Source organism: Anabrus simplex, chromosome 1 (genome assembly GCF_040414725.1).
Source record: "Anabrus simplex isolate iqAnaSimp1 chromosome 1, ASM4041472v1, whole genome shotgun sequence".
NCBI lineage: Eukaryota > Metazoa > Arthropoda > Insecta > Orthoptera > Tettigoniidae > Anabrus > Anabrus simplex.
Genome location: NC_090265.1, coordinates 1,255,442,166 through 1,255,464,213, shown reverse-complemented (window position 1 = coordinate 1,255,464,213; position 22,048 = coordinate 1,255,442,166). Strand labels below are relative to the sequence as shown.

The 22,048-nt window shown below is 38.1% G+C and overlaps 1 protein-coding gene across 1 annotated transcript in view; it reads right to left on the bottom strand.

The window, feature by feature from the left end:
• LOC136858625 (centrosomal protein of 120 kDa) overlaps positions 1–22,048 on the bottom strand; it is a 453,009-nt gene that overhangs the window by 255,193 nt on the left and 175,768 nt on the right. The gene's annotated exons all lie outside the window — the stretch shown is intronic.

The following is a 22,048-nucleotide window of genomic DNA, read 5'->3' as shown; positions in this document are numbered from 1 at the left end:
GTATCATAATGCACTTTTCAGACCACAAACTGGTAAGTTTCCACAAGTAGAAGAGGAATATTTGGAATACATGATACCTATTGCTGCGTAATGATGGATATGCTGTTCCTTATACATTATTTCTTCAGAGATAGTTTATTGAAAACACTTTCAACAAAACAGGAACCTTGAACACATTAAACAGGAGTGAAGATAATTTGCTCTGGAAAGAATCAAGTGGTAATGGCAGCAGTTCTTTCGTCAGTAGCGATAACGGCAAATAGCATATAAAGAAAATTATTTTCTTCTTCTTCTTGCCAGTATGCCATCATACCGGGTAATTCTCTTGCACCTACTAATTTTGTTTTATGCAGCCCAACGAACGTGTGAAAACGTCGTGTGATCATTTGTGATATTACTGCTCCGTATGCTCAGCATGCAATTGACTATGACCACACCTGAGAATTGCTATAGTCCCTTCGCAAAACATTACATCATTTAAATCATTTATCTGTCAGTCTACCATGTCACAATGTTAACATGTCATGCCTAGTGTCTGGGTGTAGTAAAGCATAATGCTTAAAGCTTAAAACAAGGTTACAGTGACATGAAGAGCATACAAAATAGTGAACTAAAGGGGTAAAGTCCTCTAATTTATCTTAATACCAGCATGCACTCACCGTTCCACTGCAGCGCATGTGGTTAGATGCTAGCCTAGCAATTAGCAGATCATAACATTGATGGTTCGAATCCTACATCTTTCAAATTTTCTTGCATCAATGTGATGTTCAATACTTTGGCACAGGCCAATGTGTGCCACATGTGAATAGTAGAACACCACTGTTATTGATATTGTGCGCTGCACTGTTATACGGCTCTAATGAGTCACTTCAGTCATTTGTCATCTTTTCCAAGGATGAATATGTGGGCATGCTCCTTATCTATGAGGAAGCAAGGAAAAATGCATTCTAGGCACTATGTCTGTACCAGGAAATTACATACTATAAACATAATGTTCCCGTATTGTCACTGTATAGCTTATAAGAGAGTTCACAATATAAACATCAATTTAATTAAAATCAATTAGTACATGTTTTGCCCCTATATCGTGGACACCATCAGCTATAGCTTAAATACCATTTAAAACTACAAGATGGGTAAAATTATATAAAGGCTAAAATTCAAGTCCTTGTTGTCTAGAAGGCTTTTGTTGACTGTAAAATTAAGCACCAACCTGGTTTAAATTAGATCATGTTGATTTAGACAATATAACACAATATTATTAGTTTGGAGAAAATCTTGATTAGTGCCATGTGGTACTTTGTGTGAAATCATGCTCAAGCCAGGTTGTTAAAAGTTAAGGTATTTAAAGAACACATCTGTGTGGCAGGCATTTAAACGTATCGCTGTGCCTTTAAAAAATGGTGGAACATGGAAAATCACACCACTAATTCATCTGCAATGGTCAGGGGTACAGTAATATGTTGAAATCAAAAAATCAAAATATTCAATAAAATATGCGTAAAACTCAGTCCCAGTGTTAATTAAACAAAATCAGTAGGCGCAAGAGAATCACCCGGTATCTGGGTGAATGAACTTGAGCGTGTGTGTGTGTGTGTGTGTGTGTGTGTGTGTGTGTGTGTGTGTGTGTGTGTGTGTGTGTGTGTGTGTGTGTGTGTGTGTGTGTAGACACATACACATACACTTCAGGTACTATTACCAGCTTGCAACAGGATGACTATCTTTCCAGTACCCTTAGGCTACTCACCAGATGTAAGCTTGACAGTTCAGAAGAAGACTGATGGGATAATTTTACACCACATGGCATATATATTTTTTCAAATGATTATGTATATATTTACTTTATCTTCCTTTCTTTGTAAATAATTCTTCTGTACATCAGAATTATACTAATAATATATGCAGCCAGATTTTTGCCTCTACCTTTAGTAAAAAAAGTGTGTTAATTATGTGAGTAAATACGGTACTTCATGATTCTCTCCAAATGTGCTGCCAATGATTATTAGGAACAAGACACATGTGTCATTCATCAGTAAACAATATCTTAAGCACATGCTGAATGAAATATCATAGATGTCAAGATCTACAGCAGGATGTTCCATGATTTCAAGGTTTAAGAGGCAGTCCTCTGTATGGCCATCTATGACCTGTTTCATACAATTTGGGTAAACAAACGAGATTCTACATCCACCAAATTATTAAATGATTGTTTTCAGCATAAGCCTTGGAGCTGTAAGTCAGAAATGTTACTGCCTGTGGTTGTAAAATATAATGGACCTATGGAAAGCAAGCTTGCAAAACTACCTTTCTTAATTCATGTAACAATGCCATGTTCAAAATTTATCAATCTAATTCACGCTCACACATTCAAAAACTTTCCTCCTAGACAGTCCTTGCTGACAAATGTAACTGCAGACACAACAAAAACATTAGCATGTCTGGTAGCAGATAGGAAGATGTGTTCCAAATATGAAGAACTGTGGGAGATTCACTTACAATTACAGGAGATGTTGGCAATGACCTCCATGACCTCGCATCTTTCTTTAGACACAGCCATACCTGTTGCTCCATGCACCTGGCAGCACACTGAAACATTTCCTCATCTATTCCATTGATTTCAGTCATGATGTTGATCTTCAAATTTTTAATTGTTCATGGTCGATTTCAATACTCTTTATCCTTGAGATTCACTTATATAAAATAATCTGGCACCGTTAAGTACATTGGTCTTGGTGGTCACAAATTCTTAGAGATTCTTTGAAGAAGCTGCTGATCAGAGCGAGAGACTCAGCTGACTTATAACTTAAAATAACCCTGAGCTAGCTGTTTCATACAATTTGCTCAAGAAATTGCAAGAAAATGTCCTTGTACCGGTCAGCGTCCATCATATCCGAGAAGAAGAATGGACCCACTATTCAGTTTGTTGAGCTGCATACCAAACTCTGACCTGCGAGTGCAAGGGTCTTTCATGAATACCGTGTGGGTTTTGTGCATGTGTGGCCCAAAGGAGGGTATTTTTGAGAATTCACGTAACCAGTCAAATGATGAGAGCTGAGACAAACAAACAATGCAACGATTTCTTAGGAGACTGAAGAAAACGAGTCTGAATATCATCTGCCATGTCTGCTAAAACAGATGTATAATGCTTGCCAGACTCACTCAACAAAGACCCAATATTTTCTAACTTTTTCACTATAGTCACTATTGTATCTCTCTTAGAAGGATCATCCACACCATACTCTCTCCTGAATGCCCTTTGCGTGACTACGACGGACTGTGTAATCTAATAATTTTTCACAAAAAATGCGCTGAGGCAATGTGTACCTGCATCATGAATGAATGTATGGTAAAACAATTAGCCAGTCCGTAACAAGCAAAGCTGAAGAAACAATTGATGCCTAACATAGCGTGCCATTCCACTGTTCCAGAAATAAAAAATCAAATTGGGATGAACACAATTACCGATAACAAAGTTAAACACAATGCATAAATTCAATAACGTGTCAAGGAAGTTCAGTATAACACGAAGTCGAAATGTTCAAGATCATAATGGCAGTGGTAAAGACCAAATAAGATTTCTAATTGTTTAAACCAACGCTATTAAAAACACACAAATGAAGAAGCAATCATAGGAAGCAGACGTGTCACGATCGAGGAGCTAATTAAATATCTTAAAGCTATTGAGAAAGAAGCAAATTCAAGAAAGAATATTTATAGCGTTTAGATAACAAAATAACACATAAATATAAGAAGATTACTTTAATATACGCGTTATTTAATTTAAATATAGCAGGATTGATTAGCAGCAATATTGAAGACGGCAAGACCAAGGCCTTGACCAGAGAGGAAGTAATTCGATATAACACAGCGTCAACACATAATAGTTCATGAAACAATTCTATACGACATAAAAAACTGAAATAATAGTAGACATATTGGAGATCTGATTAGCCATTAAATCTACACAAAGCAATCTGAAACTGAATCTCATTATAAAATTCTGGTAGAAGGCTTTGATAACGTTAATATGTTACAGCTGATTTCATCAATGTGTTTTATCTTTTCAACTGATCAATTCAAGATCACCATGGCTCTCTAAGATGACTTAAGGCAGACTATCCGGGTGATACCAAGTTGAACTGACATGGCAGAAAGGAACCTGGACCCCAGACGACATCCCGTTGACCAGTGAAATAGAATGACCATCATCCAGAGTTGCGGAGGATGGACGAAACATATCATTCCGTAAGTGAAGGAAAAAGATAAGTTTCTTAAAATAAAGGTATATAGTTGCTAGGTAGAGAGAAGTATCACTCATTTGTAGTTAAACTTTAGGTGGTATATCGTTATTGTCTTCAAAATGACCTAAATTGTGTTAGATTCTCGTGAATGATTTATGTATTGTGTCAATATGAAGGAATAAGTAGTTCTCCTAAGAAACAAGACAAACTCCAGTTAGGAAATGCGATATAATATTGTGATATATAAATGGCGTATGGCTTTTAGTGACAGGAGATCCCAGGACGGGTTCGGCTTTCCAGGTGCAGGTCTTTTGATTTGACTCCCGTAGGCGACCTGCACTTCGTGATGAGGATGAAATGATGATGAAGACAACACATACACCCAGCCCCCGTGCCAGGGAAATTAACCAATGATGGTTAAAATTCCGGACCCTGCTGGGAATCGAACCCGGGACCCCTGAGACCAAAGGCCAGCACGCTAACCATTTAGCCATGGAGCCGGACAATGCTGTGATAATGATATTCGAATGAAATCAAAGAATCCCAACATGTTATGCCATGTAATGTGTGGAGTGATTATGAGTGGAATATTATAGGATCTTTGATAAAATGCCGAATGATGTGTTAATAGATATGGAGGTTATACATTATCATAAGGAGCTAGAATAATGTTAGATATGGATATGACGGCAGACAGGAGACATGTTAATGTTAGTTAAAAAGATATTGATCCAATGACATGAATGGTCGAGAATAAAATGATTTATGCGCCAAAATAAGTTATATATGCGGATTTTTTTTTTTTTTTGCTAGGGGCTTTACGTCGCGCCGACACAGATAGGTCTTACGGCGACGATGGGATAGGAAAGGCCTAGGAGTTGGAAGGAAGCGGCCGTGGCCTTAATTAAGGTACAGCCCCAGCATTTGCCTGGTGTGAAAATGGGAAACCACGGAAAACCATTTTCAGGGCTGCCGATAGTGGGATTCGAACCTACTATCTCCCGGATGCAAGCTCACAGCCGCGCGCCTCTACGCGCACGGCCAAAGAATAGGAAGAGATATGATAAGAAATGGGAAATGAAGATGATGTTGTGAAGTTGTATGAATGTAATGAGGAATGAATTGAAGGAATATATAATGCTACGATGATATAATAGATGTAATGGAATATTTGAAGAGAAAGATGAGATAATTGATGCAAACTAGGATCGTACATGTTTATGATGCAATGACATTGTTTCTTTTGGTCGAGAATCCATGTCCTATGATAGTGATGATGTATTGCAGTATTTATAAAATATTATGGCAGGATAAAATCATCAAAAGAAATCCTTATGAAATAAGTTGTTCATTAACTTGATCATTTTGACTTGGCATTTCAACTGTAAAATCGCATTTTCTTAAAAAATGAATTATGGTATACGTACGTTAACATGGATAATTATTACTACTTTTTATAGAGAATATAAATGAAATGATATCAAGTAATATCTTTGAGAATGATATTCCCTACATATTTAATTAATTCATATGAGGTAACATACTGATTTTTCTTTTCTTTTTCTTTTTTTTTTTGCTTAATGTCGCACCAACACAGATAGATCTTATGGCGATGATGGAATAGGGAAGGCCTAGGAGTGGGAAGGAAGTGGCCGTGGCCTTAATTAAGGTACAGTCCCAGCATTTGCCTGGTGTGAAAATGGGAAACCATGTAAAACCATTTTCAGGGTTGCCGACAGTAGAATTCGAACCCACTATCTCCTGGATGCAAGCTCACAGCTGCGCGACTCTAACCGCACGGCCAACTTGCCCCGTCATACTGAATCTAAATGATAGGTTATGTTCAATAACTGATTTATGTTGAAAATGAGTCAATATATGACATGATATTGGTCAATATTATAATTTCAAATGAATAGTAGAACATGTTTGCTATTGGATAAGAAACTTATCTTTTTCCATAAGCTTAATTTGTGATACTCCGAAAGAAGATGTACAGATTTTGTCCTAAATATCAAAAACATATCAGATGTAAGGCTTTTCAGGCGTTTTCATATGGGTTCTCATGGCAGAGAATCTTTTGTATCTTTCCCATATGAAAGAGTCCAACCACAAATTCACCAATATAAAACAGGACCTTCAAATTATCTGTATGATTAATAAAGGTAATCTTATGAACAACCTGGAAAACATCCACATCGTTCTTGAAAAATTGGAAAACGGTGAAGAGAATCTCAACGAAAACAACGAGCATAAAAACATCTTATATGAGAATATTAGCAAATACTTAGAATGGGTAGACATGAAACAGACTAGATAAACAAGAGATATAATCAAACACGACATCGCAGAAGCACAGCCCAATCTCCCTCCTCCCTCACATGTTATTTTAGATGACGATAAAACTCTACTTCCCTTCTCTCCAGAGCTTTCCATGAACTGTCAAACTGTATCACATCATTACTTCACCAGGTCGTGCTCAAAGACAGACCCTCTAGACAGCGCAGAGTAAACATCTTTTCCAAACAAGAACGAGAGGCAAGATGACCTATTCTGATGACCTCCATTTTTATCAAAGGAGTCTCCAAAGAACTTTTATTTGTGCTTATTGTCAATGTTTTTCTTTTCAGTTCTTTATTTATACAGCTGAAGAGGACCACTAAGTGGTCGAAACATGTCCTGTAAGTTTTAATTTTATTCAATTTTGCCTGAGGCATTAATAAAGTATCGATTAGGTGGTTATTTATACTTACTTCTTAAATGATAGCAGTTAAGATGTTTATGAGATGTTATTTATAATTTCGATAGTAGTGTAAGGTAAATTAGAAACAAGGCGTTGGATTATCAGTCTTCTTGCAACCCATCATGATTAATGATAGATAAAATGTTAGTTAGCATATCGGCGTTATCTTGATCCCGCATAAAAAAATATATTACGAACCCTGAGAGACTGGTCGGGATTTCTTTTACGTGACCCAACCTGGATGCAAGAAGGGTGCAATAGAATAACTTTTGTACTGTTGGAATGTGTTAATAAGTGAATCTCGAGAATCTTCACATTTCATATCATAAGTTATGAATTTCATTATGGTCCGTATTGACAATTGATCACTATCAAAGGGTAGGATGGGTCCACCTATTCAATACTCTTAGTTTGTATACTGTCTTATAAAACTGAATAGGTACTGAATAGGTGGACCCATCTTACACTTTGATAGTAATCTTCACATTTAGAAGGCAATCACATGTTCCTATCTGTTATCAAATAGAAATGGTGTCATTCTGAAAACCACTCAGTTTAGTGTATTTACACATGTATAGGCTGCTCGCATGTATAAGCCACACCTAAATTTTGAGACAATATTTGTGCAGAATTTTCTTTTTATGAATTCTGTTGTAGACTCAAAGGATGTAGTTTCATTCTGCGAAAGATGGCAATGTTACACATACTTTACAGTTATTAATTATTTAAAGATCCGCAAATTTAAGTCAATACGGACCATTGATGGCCATTATGGTCAAAATAATAGATACATTCCTTAGAGTTCAATGCTTGCCTTAACAGTATCAGGTACAGCCTTAGCTGACAGGCTGAGGGCGGTGAAAGTACGATACCTAGTAGCATTCAATGTTTGTACGGCAGGTGACTTCCGTAAATTGAGGAACACGGGTCATGTCAGAGCAAGTTACGGTTCAAAATTTAAATTACAAGCGGTGTGTTACGCAGAAGAAAATGGTAATAGAGAAGTGGGAAGAAAGTTTGATGCTGATGAAAAGAATGTGCGGCGTTGGATTTTAGTCAAAGATGTACTTGTAAAAAGTCACAGAATTGGCAGGCATTTCATGGAATAAAGCGCAATATCCATAACTGGAAAATGATCTTATGGGGTACGTACATAAAACAAAAGCAGGTGGATTTTCTATTTCAGTTGAAATGCTACAGTTTGAAGGATGAAAAATTGCTGAAAGAATGGAAAAGACTGAAAGTCAATTTAAAGCAAGTTACAGTTGGGCAAGGCATTTTATGGCCTGACATGCGTCGGTGATTCGTAGAAGAAAGTCAATGGCTCAGCGGCCACCCAAAACGTATCAGGAGAAACTGCTCGTATTTCAATGACGTGTCTTGAATTTAAGAAAGACACATGATTACAGCATGGGAACAATAGGAAGTGCTGACAAAACTCCTGTATTTTGAAATGCCTGGGGAAACTTGGGTCAACAAAGCAGGCAAAAAAACGTTCAAGTTCGAACTGCAGGGGCAGAAAAACAGTGTTGTACTCTAATGTCATGCATCACTGCTGATGGGGACAAACTACTGCCTTTTGTGATTTTTAAGCGAAAACAATGCCAAAGGAAAGGCTGCCCTCAGGGATGCAAGTGAGAGTGCAGGAATAGGGGTGGATGAACAAAGATTTGTCCATGGAATGGTTAAAAAACAGTGTGGTTTTATCATTCCGGTGCTTTGATACGTCGGCCATTCATGTTGGTGATCGACAGCTCCAGTGATCACTTATTGTTTGTCGTGTACCAAATCTTCCCGATGTGGAGCCACACATCATTCACACTTATTTTCAGACTTCTGGTAAAATGAGTAAAATGAGTCACACTCCACATCGGGAAGATTAGGTACGCGACAAGCCAAGGACAGCTAATGGAGCATGCCACACAATATTCAAATTGATTGTAGTACTCTTAACTTCAAACACAGCAGAATTGGAGGCAACCACTTCCCCATTATAAGGGGTAGTGATGTTCATTCCATAACCTCTCCTACCCAAATCTCAACCTCACCTGCCCGTGGTGCAGTAACCTGCTTTTACAGACGAGGCTCTGGGGACCGAGTCATGGCGGTATAAGCATTCCATCTCAGTAGTGAGGAAATGCAGTACCATGCAGCTAGTTCAGAAGGTGAAAAGTGACAGACCCACCACTGAACTTACCTCCTTCTTGCCAGCAACTAGTTGGGGAGACATTTCCTTGCTTTCAAGTCTATCAAAGATACAACTGCAGAATGGAAAAACCGCTTAAAGAAAGCACTACCCCATGCGGTACCTCGGAAGAGAAATCCACCATTGTGTTATACAATGCATCGGGACCTAGGGTTCTGGGGAGTCCCAACATTTGCAATAAGGATGAGTTGGAGCATCCTTGGAATCCTTCCACACTTGAGATTGAACAGAAGTATTACAGCATGAATAAGGCTAATGAGTGGAAGAAAGAAAACATCCTGAAGTTTGCCACATGGAATGTACGAGGTATAGCTCATAAAGAGGAACAGCTCAATGACATTTTGGCAAAAAAGAAAAAAAAATCTCATTTGCCGTAATATCAGAGACCAAAAAGAAACCACAAGGTATAAAACAGACACAAAATTACCTACAGTTTTAACCTTCGAAAATCGAGCAGACGCAGGAATAATGATTACAATACATAAACGGTTTAAATCTGCCATTACAGATTACACCTTCTGGAATGAACGAATAATAGAGATACGTCTGAAAATATCTAGTGTATGCCCCAGTAGAAGGTGAAGAAGACAAAAATGAAGCTTTCTAAAACAAACTGCAACAGGTTTGAATTAAATTAATAGGAATGACTATCTCTTATTGATGGGTGACTTCAATGCAAGAGTAGGTAATGCGAAAGTAGAACATTCAATTGGCACATTTGGCGAACAAGTCTGTAAGAACAACGGGATTAGATTAATAGACTTCTCCACTTACCATCAGTTAAACGTAATGAATGATTTTTTTCAATCACAGAGACAGCCATAAATACACATGGGAGGCAAGAGGCACGAGATCAAAACTAGATTATGCTATTTGCAATATCAAACTAGCAGAGATGGTTTTAGATACAAGAGTTTTTTGAGGGCCAGAATTAGAAACAGATCACTACCTATTTATTTTTCCTGTTAGAATAAAACATCGATGGCACAGCAAGATGATGAAACCAACAAAATCAAGTACAACCTCTCTTTACATAGTACAACTTCTTCATGATCCTAGTATTAGATGGCTCTACCAACAACTAGCTGAAATAACCAGTGAACTTCAATGGTAGAAAATGTTGAAGAGGAATGGAAACACCTAACAACCATCTTAAAACAAGCAGCCCAAGATAGCCTTGACACCAAAACGAAATGGCAGAGGAATAGGGGACTGAGAATTTGGGATGAAAACATGAAATGACAAAAGAAACACAGAAGGCCTACAGGAAGTACTTATGTACTGAGAAAGATGAGGATAAAACAGACTACCGCAGAAAGCGAGTAATTGCAAAGAGAGAAGTGCGCAAATACCATAGGCGAAACTGGGAAGAATTTGTATCGCATTTAGAAAATGACATAACCAGGGACACTAAAGACACACTCAGAATCAACACAATCTCCTGCAACACTTGGTCAAATCACTTTCAAAATTTATTGTCACAGAATGTCTCACCTATTCAGACACTTCACTCAGACAATCCACACATAGAATGCATTACAGTGGCAGAACTGGTTGCAGTCCTGAAAACACTAAAGTGCAATAAAACACCTGGGGAAGATGGCTTAAATTTGGAGTTATTCAAATATTCATGCGAATCTTTCCAAGAAAGATTCACCCAGTTCCTAAATAGAATTTGGAAAGGAGAAGGTCCACCTGAAAACTGGAATAAAGCAATAGTTATACCCATTTTCAAGAAAGGCGACAAAAATGACTGTGAAAACTACAGAGGCATATGTTTGTTAAATTCTGGTTATAAAATATATGCCAACATCATTGAACTATACAAACACTATGAGAACATTCTGGGAGAGGAACAATTCGGCTTCAGAAAGGGAAGATCTTGTTGCGATGGCTATTTCACAATGAAAATCCTACTAGAAAAACACAGGGAATTTAATGTAGAAACACATATTGCCTTTATGGACTTCAAAAAAGCTTTTAACAAAGTAAACCACAATACCTTACTTAATATTTTAATATCTGATCACACCCCACAACAGATGGTACAGAACATAAGTAACCTTTACAAATATAACCTGATTTCCATACAGGTCAACGATAAATTATCAGAGTGGAAAACAATAAACACAGAAGTAAAACAGGGTTGCGGTCTTTCCCCACTCCTGTTGATAATCCATATGAATGCCCTCATACGAGAATTTAGAGAAACAAGACATGATTCCATCTGCATTAACAGAAATCTATAGCTGGATAAAATTATTTGCAGATGACTTAGTGCTGGTCGCCACCTCAGAAGATGATTTACAGTGTTCAATGTATAACCTAAACCTAGTCTCAGAAAAGTACTCAATGAAAATATCCCCTGAGAAAACTAAGATAACGGCTTCCTGTGGCAAGGAACAAGTAAGAAGTAAGATCTGCTTAAAAAACAACATTTAGAAAAAGTAAATGATTTTAAATACCTCGGCTACAAACTGTCTTTCTTTAAAGAACTGGACATACCCAAGAAAATCTCCAAATTCAACAGATGTTTGGGAATCATCAATAAAGTTTTTAGACCATCATTAGTTCAAAAACACACCCATACAAAATCTACAAAACCTTGGTAAGACCTGTACTTTGGTATGGAAGTGAAGCATGGATCCTGAGGAAATGCAATGAGAGAAGAATAACTACAGCTGAAATGAAATACATGAGGCGAACAGCAGGTGTCACTAAGTGAGAACACAAAAGAAATACAGAAGTGCTGAATGATCTTAAAAAGCAGACCTATATTGGAATACTATGAATACCAGAGAAATTGGCTAGAACACCTAAACAGGATGGACAGAATCAGGATCCCCAAATCAGTCACAAACTACTGCCCTAGTAGGAAGAGATCTCTGGGACACCCCAGGAAGAGATGGCGTGAAAACGCAAATCTTTTGTATAGACCGTAACAGTTCTTCTATAGGACCAATACATGAAAGGATGATGATGATGATTTTCTAAGGAGTAACAAATAACACGTGTCTTATAAAGAAGAACTGGCTGCCAGAATAACTACTATCTATATTTTATAATCAAGACAAGAGACTACATCTCAAATTTAATATGTTTTTATAGTCACTTTAATACTGTGTGCAAACTCCAGTTTGAATAACAGAATGTACATTTTATATTTGAATAATTTTTTAACAAAATTTAGCATACTATGCTCTCACAGCACATCCTTGACCTTCAAACACATACTTGTACAGGACAGTTTATTTGAACTTCACAGTTTCCTCAATAGTCAAGTAAAAGCTGTGCAGGAACCCTTTAATTGTAATAGCCTCAAAATATAGAATGTGTATTATGTAATATTTTTATGATTACTTACACTGTGTCCAAAAACTTTAATTAAGCACAATGTTGAGTGCAACGTACGTACATACAAAGTTAAAATCCACAGAAGATGGCCTAAAATAGGTTGAAACATGTTTGGTCAATGAAAACTTGACCCTGTCATAGATAGAGGAGGAAACTTTGCATTGAAAAGGAGGATCTAATAAAGTGTATAACTAATGGATTTATTAAGAAGAAGAAGAAGAAATTCTATAGCCTCAGCCACTGAGTTACAGAACTTCACTTAAGTGGCCTGCTAAACATTTTTGATATTCCAACTGAGATGCTGTCCAGTGGCGGTGATAGTTATTGTTTTAAGAGGAAGTACAACTAGGCAACTACCATCTACAACTACTTAAAGGTAAAAAATGGAAGAGCTCTGAGACTTCAAAAAAATGAAGGTATCAGCCAAATAAGAGACAAGGACCAAGAAGGGCGTAAAAATTGAAGACTCCTTAGGCGTCAGTACCTAATACTGTCAGGGTTGGAAAAGAACGAGAGTTGACCAAGAGATGTCGGATAGGATAGACGATAGTGGAGAGCCTGGCACAAGTAAGTGGAAGCAATGCCAGAACTCAGCTAAGGGCCCCATAGTCACCAACCCACACTCCCAAGTTCAGAGTCCCTGGGGTCCCTTTCAGTCACTTCTTACGGCAGGCAGGAGCTACCATGGGTGTTGTTCTACCGCCCCCATGTGATGCTGTCTAGTAATTAATATGGAATACTGCGGGATGGTTCCTATGGTTGAAAGAATTTAATTCTGTCAGATGATACAGAATGTGCCACCATATATCTTTTAACATGCCGAGAGCAATGACATGGATTGCTACAATTTTTACTGTCCTTTGAAAATCAACTCTCTCAGCCAGGATGGAACCCACGAACTAGGGATCATGAGACTGGTACTCTACCAGCGATCTACCAATGCAACTGAACTTGAACAGAAATGAAATTCTGGAGGTCTGCATTGGACAAAGGACCAGCAACATCAAAATCTCCAAGTAATTAAGGATTACATTTACCTGCAGAGAAGATAGTGAGTCAGTCACATTTTATATCGTGGAGCAGCTGGAGAATGCGGATGCTTTACATCTCTCAGAACAAATTGTTTAAGCACACCATCCATGTTCATAGATCTTGGATTTAGGGTCTAGTGCTCATGTACTAGAGAAACTCCTCATGTACTAGAGATAAGTGCAAGCTCTGAATTTTCAGGCTCAGAATGAAGTAATTTCCATTAAATCACTTGACATTTAATAAAATTGTACTATACCAAACAACGGTTAAGCCTCTGAATAATATGTGGGGATATCAGAAGTAAGAAATAAAAGTTGAAATCTATTTCCAGCTGTGCATATAAAATTATTGAGCACATTATATCAAAACAAGATGTATAGTCTACTCTTCTATCTAATTCTCTTTACCTCTTAAGTAGCCTTGTTCTCTTTAGCTTCTGACCTCTTACAGTCTTCTTTGTGAAGTGAGTAAGAAGTCCTTGAAGCTCATTCTCCTCCAGGCTTGAAAGGCTTCTTTTGCTCCCTTTGTCCACACTTGCCTGTCATTGTGGTTATCCTTCGTATGTCCCCCTGCTCAATTTTCTGACGTCCTATCTTGGATGTTATTTTTACACTTGCTTATTACTAGAGCTCAGATGTTTAAGACCTAAAAATATCCCAAATAAGCAAGCAAATATGACCTCAAAGGTGAAGAAATATGACCTCAAAAGTGATGAAATATGATGTAAAAATTACAAAATATGATGCAAAAATGACTCAACGAAACATGGCAATTTTAAAATAAGTTATAAATTGAAAAGGCAATTCCTTTGATACATATTTGTTAACTAAATTCTTTATTATTACTTTCATATTAATTTTCTGAATATACAAGTTTAGCAGTTATTCACAGTCTATTGTCTTTGATTCACTTATCAAACACCTGTGACTACATACCTATAAAGTACGAAGTTCGCTAAGATTACCAGATAACAAAATATTTAGAAGTCCATGTGATTGTTGTACTGGAAGTTCAACACATGACTCACAATTTCAATACTTGCATGGATTTCTAAGCTAGCAACTTCTAAATGAGTATTGCACTTGATATAATTCCAAAGTTCGACTTAATATATGCCCGACTTTCTGACAAACTGTTGGAAAACAATTCCTGTGCAATGTTGATAGAAGGGGCAGAGTATTCCACTGGTATTAACTGCAGCTGTGATACCGAGAAGCAGTTGTGTGATCACTAGTTCCCATTCAATAAGTTGAAGATGATTTTGCACAGCTACAGTTGTCATCAAACTGCCGAAATATGATGTTTCTATGAAAATAGCTCAAAATATGACATCACGACAAAAAATAGTCCAAATATGCATTTATATAACAAATAAAAATAATTCAATGTGACGATAATCACCTGATTTGCACCAAAATCCAATCAGGCAAGAAAATGGAGACAAAGAAAAAAATATTACTTTTCCTAAACATCCGAGCCCTACTTATTGCTATATAGGCTTGACAGAGGACTATTCAATCAGGCCAGATTCACAATCAGAAAGACTTACTAGTCTCACCCATGTAACTGAACTGCAATATGCGGATGACAACGCTTCTCCAATTCATACATCTGATGAGCTGCAAATGTCAGTTAACTGTTTCATTAGAGCATATGAATGATTTGGCCTAAACATCAACATTCCTAAAACAAAGATACTTGCACAGCCAGAATAAAGATCTAAGAATATATACAAAATTGATGGTGTATCGAGTGGGTGTCCTTTCCACCCTGGTCTATGGATGTGAAAACTGGGTTCATCACCCTGATATGAAATCAGAAGCTTGGATATATTATGAGTGCCAAATGGGATGGCTACATTCCAAACACAGCAGTTCTAGAGGGGGCAAGGATAAACAGTATAGAGGCCACAACAGTTGGTCACCAACTCACATACCGGCAGATTGAATATGCCCAGCGCATGAAAGGTGAACGACTTCCTCAAAAAATTCTGTACAGTGAAATAACTACTACCGGAAGGAGACACCATGGCACCCCTCTGAAGTCCTAAAAAGATTATATCACCCCTAGAAGGCAAAGTATTGTAAGTGACAAAATATGAATTTTACAGGAGATGATAAAATGATTAGAGAGTCAAATACTTACAGTTTAGGCAGTTTCTGTTTTTATTCTACTCCAGAAATGAATTTTTCACCTTGTTGTCATATATTAGGTTAGGTATTTATTCAATCGTAGCGAAAAGGAACTTATGTTAAAGCTATGAATGTCGCTTACGATTGATTGCTGGTCATTGTCGAGTGCACTATTTAACAAAGTGGTCCTCTTACGATAGCTTTTGTAGAGCATATGATATTTTGGAAGGATTGGTTCGAAGGAATGTAAGGCATGAAAATAACAAGACATTTTCTTAAATTATTGTATTAAAAATGTAGATAAAAAGCAATAGGAAAATTGACTTACTACACTACAATAAGATAAGGAAAGTGGAAAGTACACTAATTACAGTACAATATTTAGAAAATAATATTTTTATCACACCTCTTCATCTGTTTGTGGTAATAGATCAGTGTGTTTGGAGTCGTAAGTAATGTTTAGATACACATCTTGTGTCATCTGCTAATCTCCTCGTTGCAAGTTATAAATCTCATTCCGTATTGACGGTTATCACTTTACAGTAAAAAGTATTTATAAAATCCTCCTTATCATCAATGATTTGTATTGATAAGGAGGATCTTATAAATACTTTTTTATTGTAAAGTGAAAAATCTCCTTGTGGCAAAACCACGTCATCCTTCCACCACAGGAACCTAGAGGGCAGCAGCTGGACCTTGCCACACTAGGCAACGCAGGTGAAAGCGTGTAGACTGCCCGTCTTTTTTATGATTTCCATGGAAGCATAATTAAAACAAGATGGCTGACACATCGAGTGCCTTTCTACATAATGCTATCTATGAACTGTGTTGTAGGAAAAACAATGTAAAGTTCCGTGCAGAATAAATATGCAGTTCTATTTTGTGTTTCCTGTAACTGGCAAGTCAGTAAGTGAAGTGATCCCCACAACTGGTGACCCCGACATGATCGTGCCAAAGCGCAGAAGTCCAAGATGCTACTGGCAATTCCGTTGACGCGAGACAGTGCATCTGCGATTACATTGGAGGAGCCTTCAATGTGCTGAATGTCCATTGTGAACTGAGCGATGAACGATAACTGGTTCAGCTGCACGAGTGGAAGTTTGTCGCGATGTTGCTGGAAGGCGTATGTCAGGGTCTTGTGGTTTGTATAGATTGTGAACTGCAAGCCTTACCAATTGCCTTACTTGGTATCCGAAGTGCGCATAAAGAAGATCTTGGCACTTCATCGGCAGAGGTAGTCTACGGAGAACCAATTTGACTTCCAGGAGAAATGCTTTGTACCATGATAGACAACCGCCTCGAGGACACTTCAAGCTTCGTAGTCAGATTCTGCCAACAAATGAGTAACTACGTCCTTTGCCAACATCACGGCATGATCAACATTTCAGCTTCATATTCAGGGACTTGAACACTTGTACTTATATCTACCTAGGTGATGACACGGTCCGCGGCGCCCTACATCAGCCATACATTGGCCCACATCAAGTGTTAGATAGAAGTGATAGGACACTGACTGTGCAGATAAGAGGCGAGCCTGTCCGCGTCAGCATTGATCGCATAAAACCTGCAATCCTCATGGATGATAGCACACCCTTACTTGGACAAATTACCACTCATGATCATCGCATCAACCCAGAGAACACTCTCCACAATGACATAGCCGCAGCATCACCAGCACCGAAAAGTGCTCCACTATCCTGCTACTTGGCACCTACAACTCGCTCCGGCAGAAGAGTTAGGTTCCCGGACAACTTTCAGCCGTGACTACCTTGACTCCGTGGGGGGCTGGTGTGGTGGAACCACGTCATCCCTCCACCACAGGAACCTAGAGGGTAGCAGTTGGACCTCGCTACACTAGGCAACGCCGGTGAAAGCGTGTAGACTGCCCGTCTTCTTTATGATTTCCATGGCAGCATAATTAAAACAAGATAGCTGACACTTAGGATATAGTAAACCAATACATCGAGTGCCTTTCTATATAATGTTATCTATGGACAGTATTGTAGGAAAAAAAATGTAAAGTTCCGTGTGGAATAAATATGCAGTTCTATTTTATGTTGTGTTTACATTAGCTGGCAAGTCAGTAAGTGAAGAATACTAGTGCACCATGCCCATAAGAAAGGTACAAAAAGAGAAAAAAGCATTTTATGTAATAAATGGAACAATTAAGATGGTCAACATCCACAACATGCTGGTTAGTCACACTATATCAATGAGATAATAATGATATCACCACCTAGGGCAGGGCATTCCCTCTCTCCCTGCCCTATATGAATGGCTTTCCAACCAGCTGTGTCATTCAGAGTTTCAAATTTTATGGAATATTCTTTAATGCAAGCTTGATGAACGATTGTCATTTTATTTAGCAAGTAATGCTATGTTGTTGTTTGAGTCATCAGTCCATAGACTGGTTTGATGCAGCTCTCCATGCCACCCTATCCTGAGCTAACCTTTTCATTTCTACGTAACTATTGCATCCTACGTCTGCTCTAATCTGCTTGTCATATTCATACCTTGGCCTACCCCTACCATTCTTACCCCCTACACTTCCTTCAAAAACCAAATGAACAAGTCCTGGGTGTCTTAAGATGTGTCCTATCATTCTAACTCTTCTTCTCGTCAAATTTAGCCAAATAGATCTCCTCTCACCAATTCGATTCAGTATCTCTTCATTCGTGATTCGATCTATCCATCTCACCTTCAGCATTCTTCTGTAACACCACATTTCAAAAGCTTCTATTCTCTTTCTTTCTGAGCCAGTTATTGTCCATGTTTCACTTCCATACAATGCCACGCTCCACACGAACGTCTTCAAAAACATCTTTCTAATTCCGATATCAATGTTTGAAGTGAGCAAATTTCTTTTCTTAAGAAAGCTCTTCCTTGCTTGTGCTAGTCTGCATTTTATGTCCTCCTTACTTCTGGCATCGTTAGTTATTTTACTACCCAAGTAACAATATTCATCTACTTCCTTTAAGACTTCATTTCCTAATCTAATATTTCCCGCATCACCTGCCTTTGTTCGACTGCACTCCATTATTTTTGTTTTGGACTTATTTATTTTCATCTTGTACTCCTTACCCAAGACTTCATCCATACCATTCAGCAACTTCTCGAGATCTTCTGCAGTCTCAGATAAAATAACAATATCATCGGCAAATCTCAAGGTTTTGATTTCTTCTCCTTGGACTGTGATTCCCTTTCCAAATTTCTCTTTGATTTCCCTTACTGCCTGTTCTATGTAAACATTGAAAAGGAGAGGGGACAAACTGCAGCCTTGTCTCACTCCTTTCTGGATTGCTACTTCTTTTTCAAAGCCCTCGATTCTTATCACTGCAGACTGATTTTTATACAGATTGTAGATAATTCTTCGTTCTCGGTATCTGATCCCCATCATCTTCAGAATCATAAATAGCTTGGTCCAATCAACATTATTGAATGCCTTTTCTAGATCTACGAATGCCATGTACGTGGGCTTGTCCTTCTTGATTCGATCCTCTAAGATCAGACGTAAAGTCAGGATTGCTTCACGTGTTCCTACATTTCTTCTGAAGCCAAATTGATCTTCTTCCAACTCAGCTTCAACTTGTTTTTCCATTCTTCTGTAAATAATACGTGTTAAAATTTTGCAGGCATGAGATACTAAACTAATGGTGCGGTAGTTTTCACACCTGTCAGCACCGGCTTTCTTGGGAATAGGTATAACAACATTCTTCCGAAAATCGGATGGGACTTCTCCTGTCTCATACATCTTGCACACTAAATGAAATAACCTTGCCATGCTGGTTTCTCCTAAGGCAGTCAGTAATTCAGAGGGAATGTCATCAATTCCAGGTGCCTTGTTCCTATTTAGGTCACTCACAGCTCTGTCAAACTCTGACCTCAAAATTGGGTCTCCCATTTCATCAGCATCAACAGCCTCTTCATGTTCCAGAACCAAATTATCTACATCTTTACCTTGATACAACTGTTGGATATGCTCCTGCCATCTTTCTGCATTGTCTTCTTTCCCTTTTCCATCTGAGCTCTTAATATTCATACACCTAGATTTCCTTTCTCCAAAGGTTTCCTTGATTTTCCTGTATGCAGCATCTACCTTTCCCAGGACCATACAGCCTTCGACATCCTTGCACTTCTCCTTCAGCCATTCTTCCTTAGCTATCTTGCACTTTCTATGCACTTGATTCTTTAATCGCCTGTATTCTTTTCTGCCCTCTTCATTTCTAGCAATCTTGTATTTTCGTCGTTCATCAATCAGGTCTAGTATCTCCTGAGTTATCCACTGATTCTTAGTTGATCTTTTCTTCCTTCCTAACATTTCTTCAGCAGCCCTACTGACTTCATTTTTCATGACTCTCCACTCTTCCTCTATAGTCTTTCCTTCAGCCTTTTCATTTAGTCCTTGTGCAACATGTTCCTTGAAACAATCCCTCACACTCTTTTCTTTCAACTTGTCTAGATCCCATCTTTTTGCATTCTTTCCTTTCTTCAATTTCTTCAACTTCAGATGGCATTTCATGACCAACAAGTTGTGGTCAGAGTCCACGTCTGCTCCTGGGAAAGTTTTGCAATCCAACACCTGGTTTCTGAATCTCTGCCTAATCATAATGAAGTCTATTTGATACCTTCCAGTGTCTCCAGGTCTCGTCCACGTATACAGCCGTCGTTTGTGGTGTTTGAACCAAGTATTGGCAAGGACTAAATTATGATCAGTGCAGAATTCAACCAACCGACTTCCTCTTTCGTTCCTTTGTCCCAATCCAAATTCTCCTACTGTACTACCTTCTCTTCCTTGGCCTACCACTGCATTCCAGTCTCCCATCACAATTAGATTCTCGTCACCTTTTACATATCGTATTAAATCTTCTATCTCCTCATATATTCTTTCGATTTCATCATCATCCGCTGAACTAGTAGGCATATAGTCCTGCACTATTGTGGTGGGCATTGGTTTGGTGTTTATCTTGACGACAATAATTCTTTCACTATGCTGGTCGTAGTAGCTTACCCGCTGTCCTATTTTCTTATTCATTATTAAACCAACTCCTGCATTTCCTCTGTTTGATTTTGTGTTGATAATTCGGTAGTCGCCTGACCAAAAATCTTGTTCTTCCTGCCAACGTACTTCAATTATGCCAACTACATCTAACTTTAGCCTATCCATCTCCCTTTTCAGATTCTCTAACCTACCACAACGATTCAAACTTCTAACATTCCACGCTCCGACTCGCAGAATGTCAGTATCCATCTTCCTGATGATCGCCCCCTCTCATGTAGTCCCAACCCGGAGATCCGAATGGGGGACTAGTTTACCTCTGGAATATTTTACCCGGGAGGAAGCCATCATCAGTACATCATTCATACAGAGAGAGCTGCATGTCCTCGGGAGTTAGTTACGGCTGTAGTTTCCCATTGCTTTCAGCCGTGTAGCAGTATCAACACAGCTAAGCCATGTTGAGTATTATTACAAGGCCGTATCAGTCAATCATCTAGACTGCCAACCCTTGCAACTACCGAAAGGCTGCTACCCCCCTTTCAATGAACCATTCGTTAGTCTTGTCTCTCAACAGATACCCATCCGATATGGTTGCACCTGCGGCTCGGCTATCTGCATCATTGGGACACGCAAGCCTCCCCACCACGGCAAGGTCACATGGTTCGCAGAGGAGGAGTAATGCTATATCATACATAAAATGCCATAATGAACCTCGCCTGTATGTACATTTACAAGAACAACTCAAAAAGTGTACTTGCAATAAATTAAATACAAATTTATGCTCTATTGAAACAGAAAAATATTTTCATTACAGGGAATTTTTAATAATTGTTCTTTTTCTTTTTTCTAGTGGTTTAATGCTGCACTAACACAGCAAAGGTCCTCAGTGATGAAATTATGTTACATCTGTTCATAGGTAAATAGTTAGATACTTTGTAGGTGTAAATTTTAATTTATGATTCAATCAATCACTACTGATCCGCATCTAGAGCAGCTGCCCAGGTGAATTTATGAATATGTACAGTCTTGTTAAGTACTGTTATTAACCTACAATAAGTCGTAAAATTTGCAAGCACCATTCAAATGAACGACCTTAAATATTCCATAAGTTCTCTCCACCTAATTAATAATTATGACAATATTTACCATTCTCCCAGTTCGACCAAATATCCATTTTTAATAAACACGTTACCATTAGATTTTCCTTATATTTAAGTGATAAACAAACAAGGATGCCTGGAAATTGTTATGCAAACTTTTTGCTTGACATGATAATATTTCGAGTTTCTGCTATGTGAAAGAAGTCATCTGTAGGAATTCTTTACATTTTGTGAAGAGTTTGCT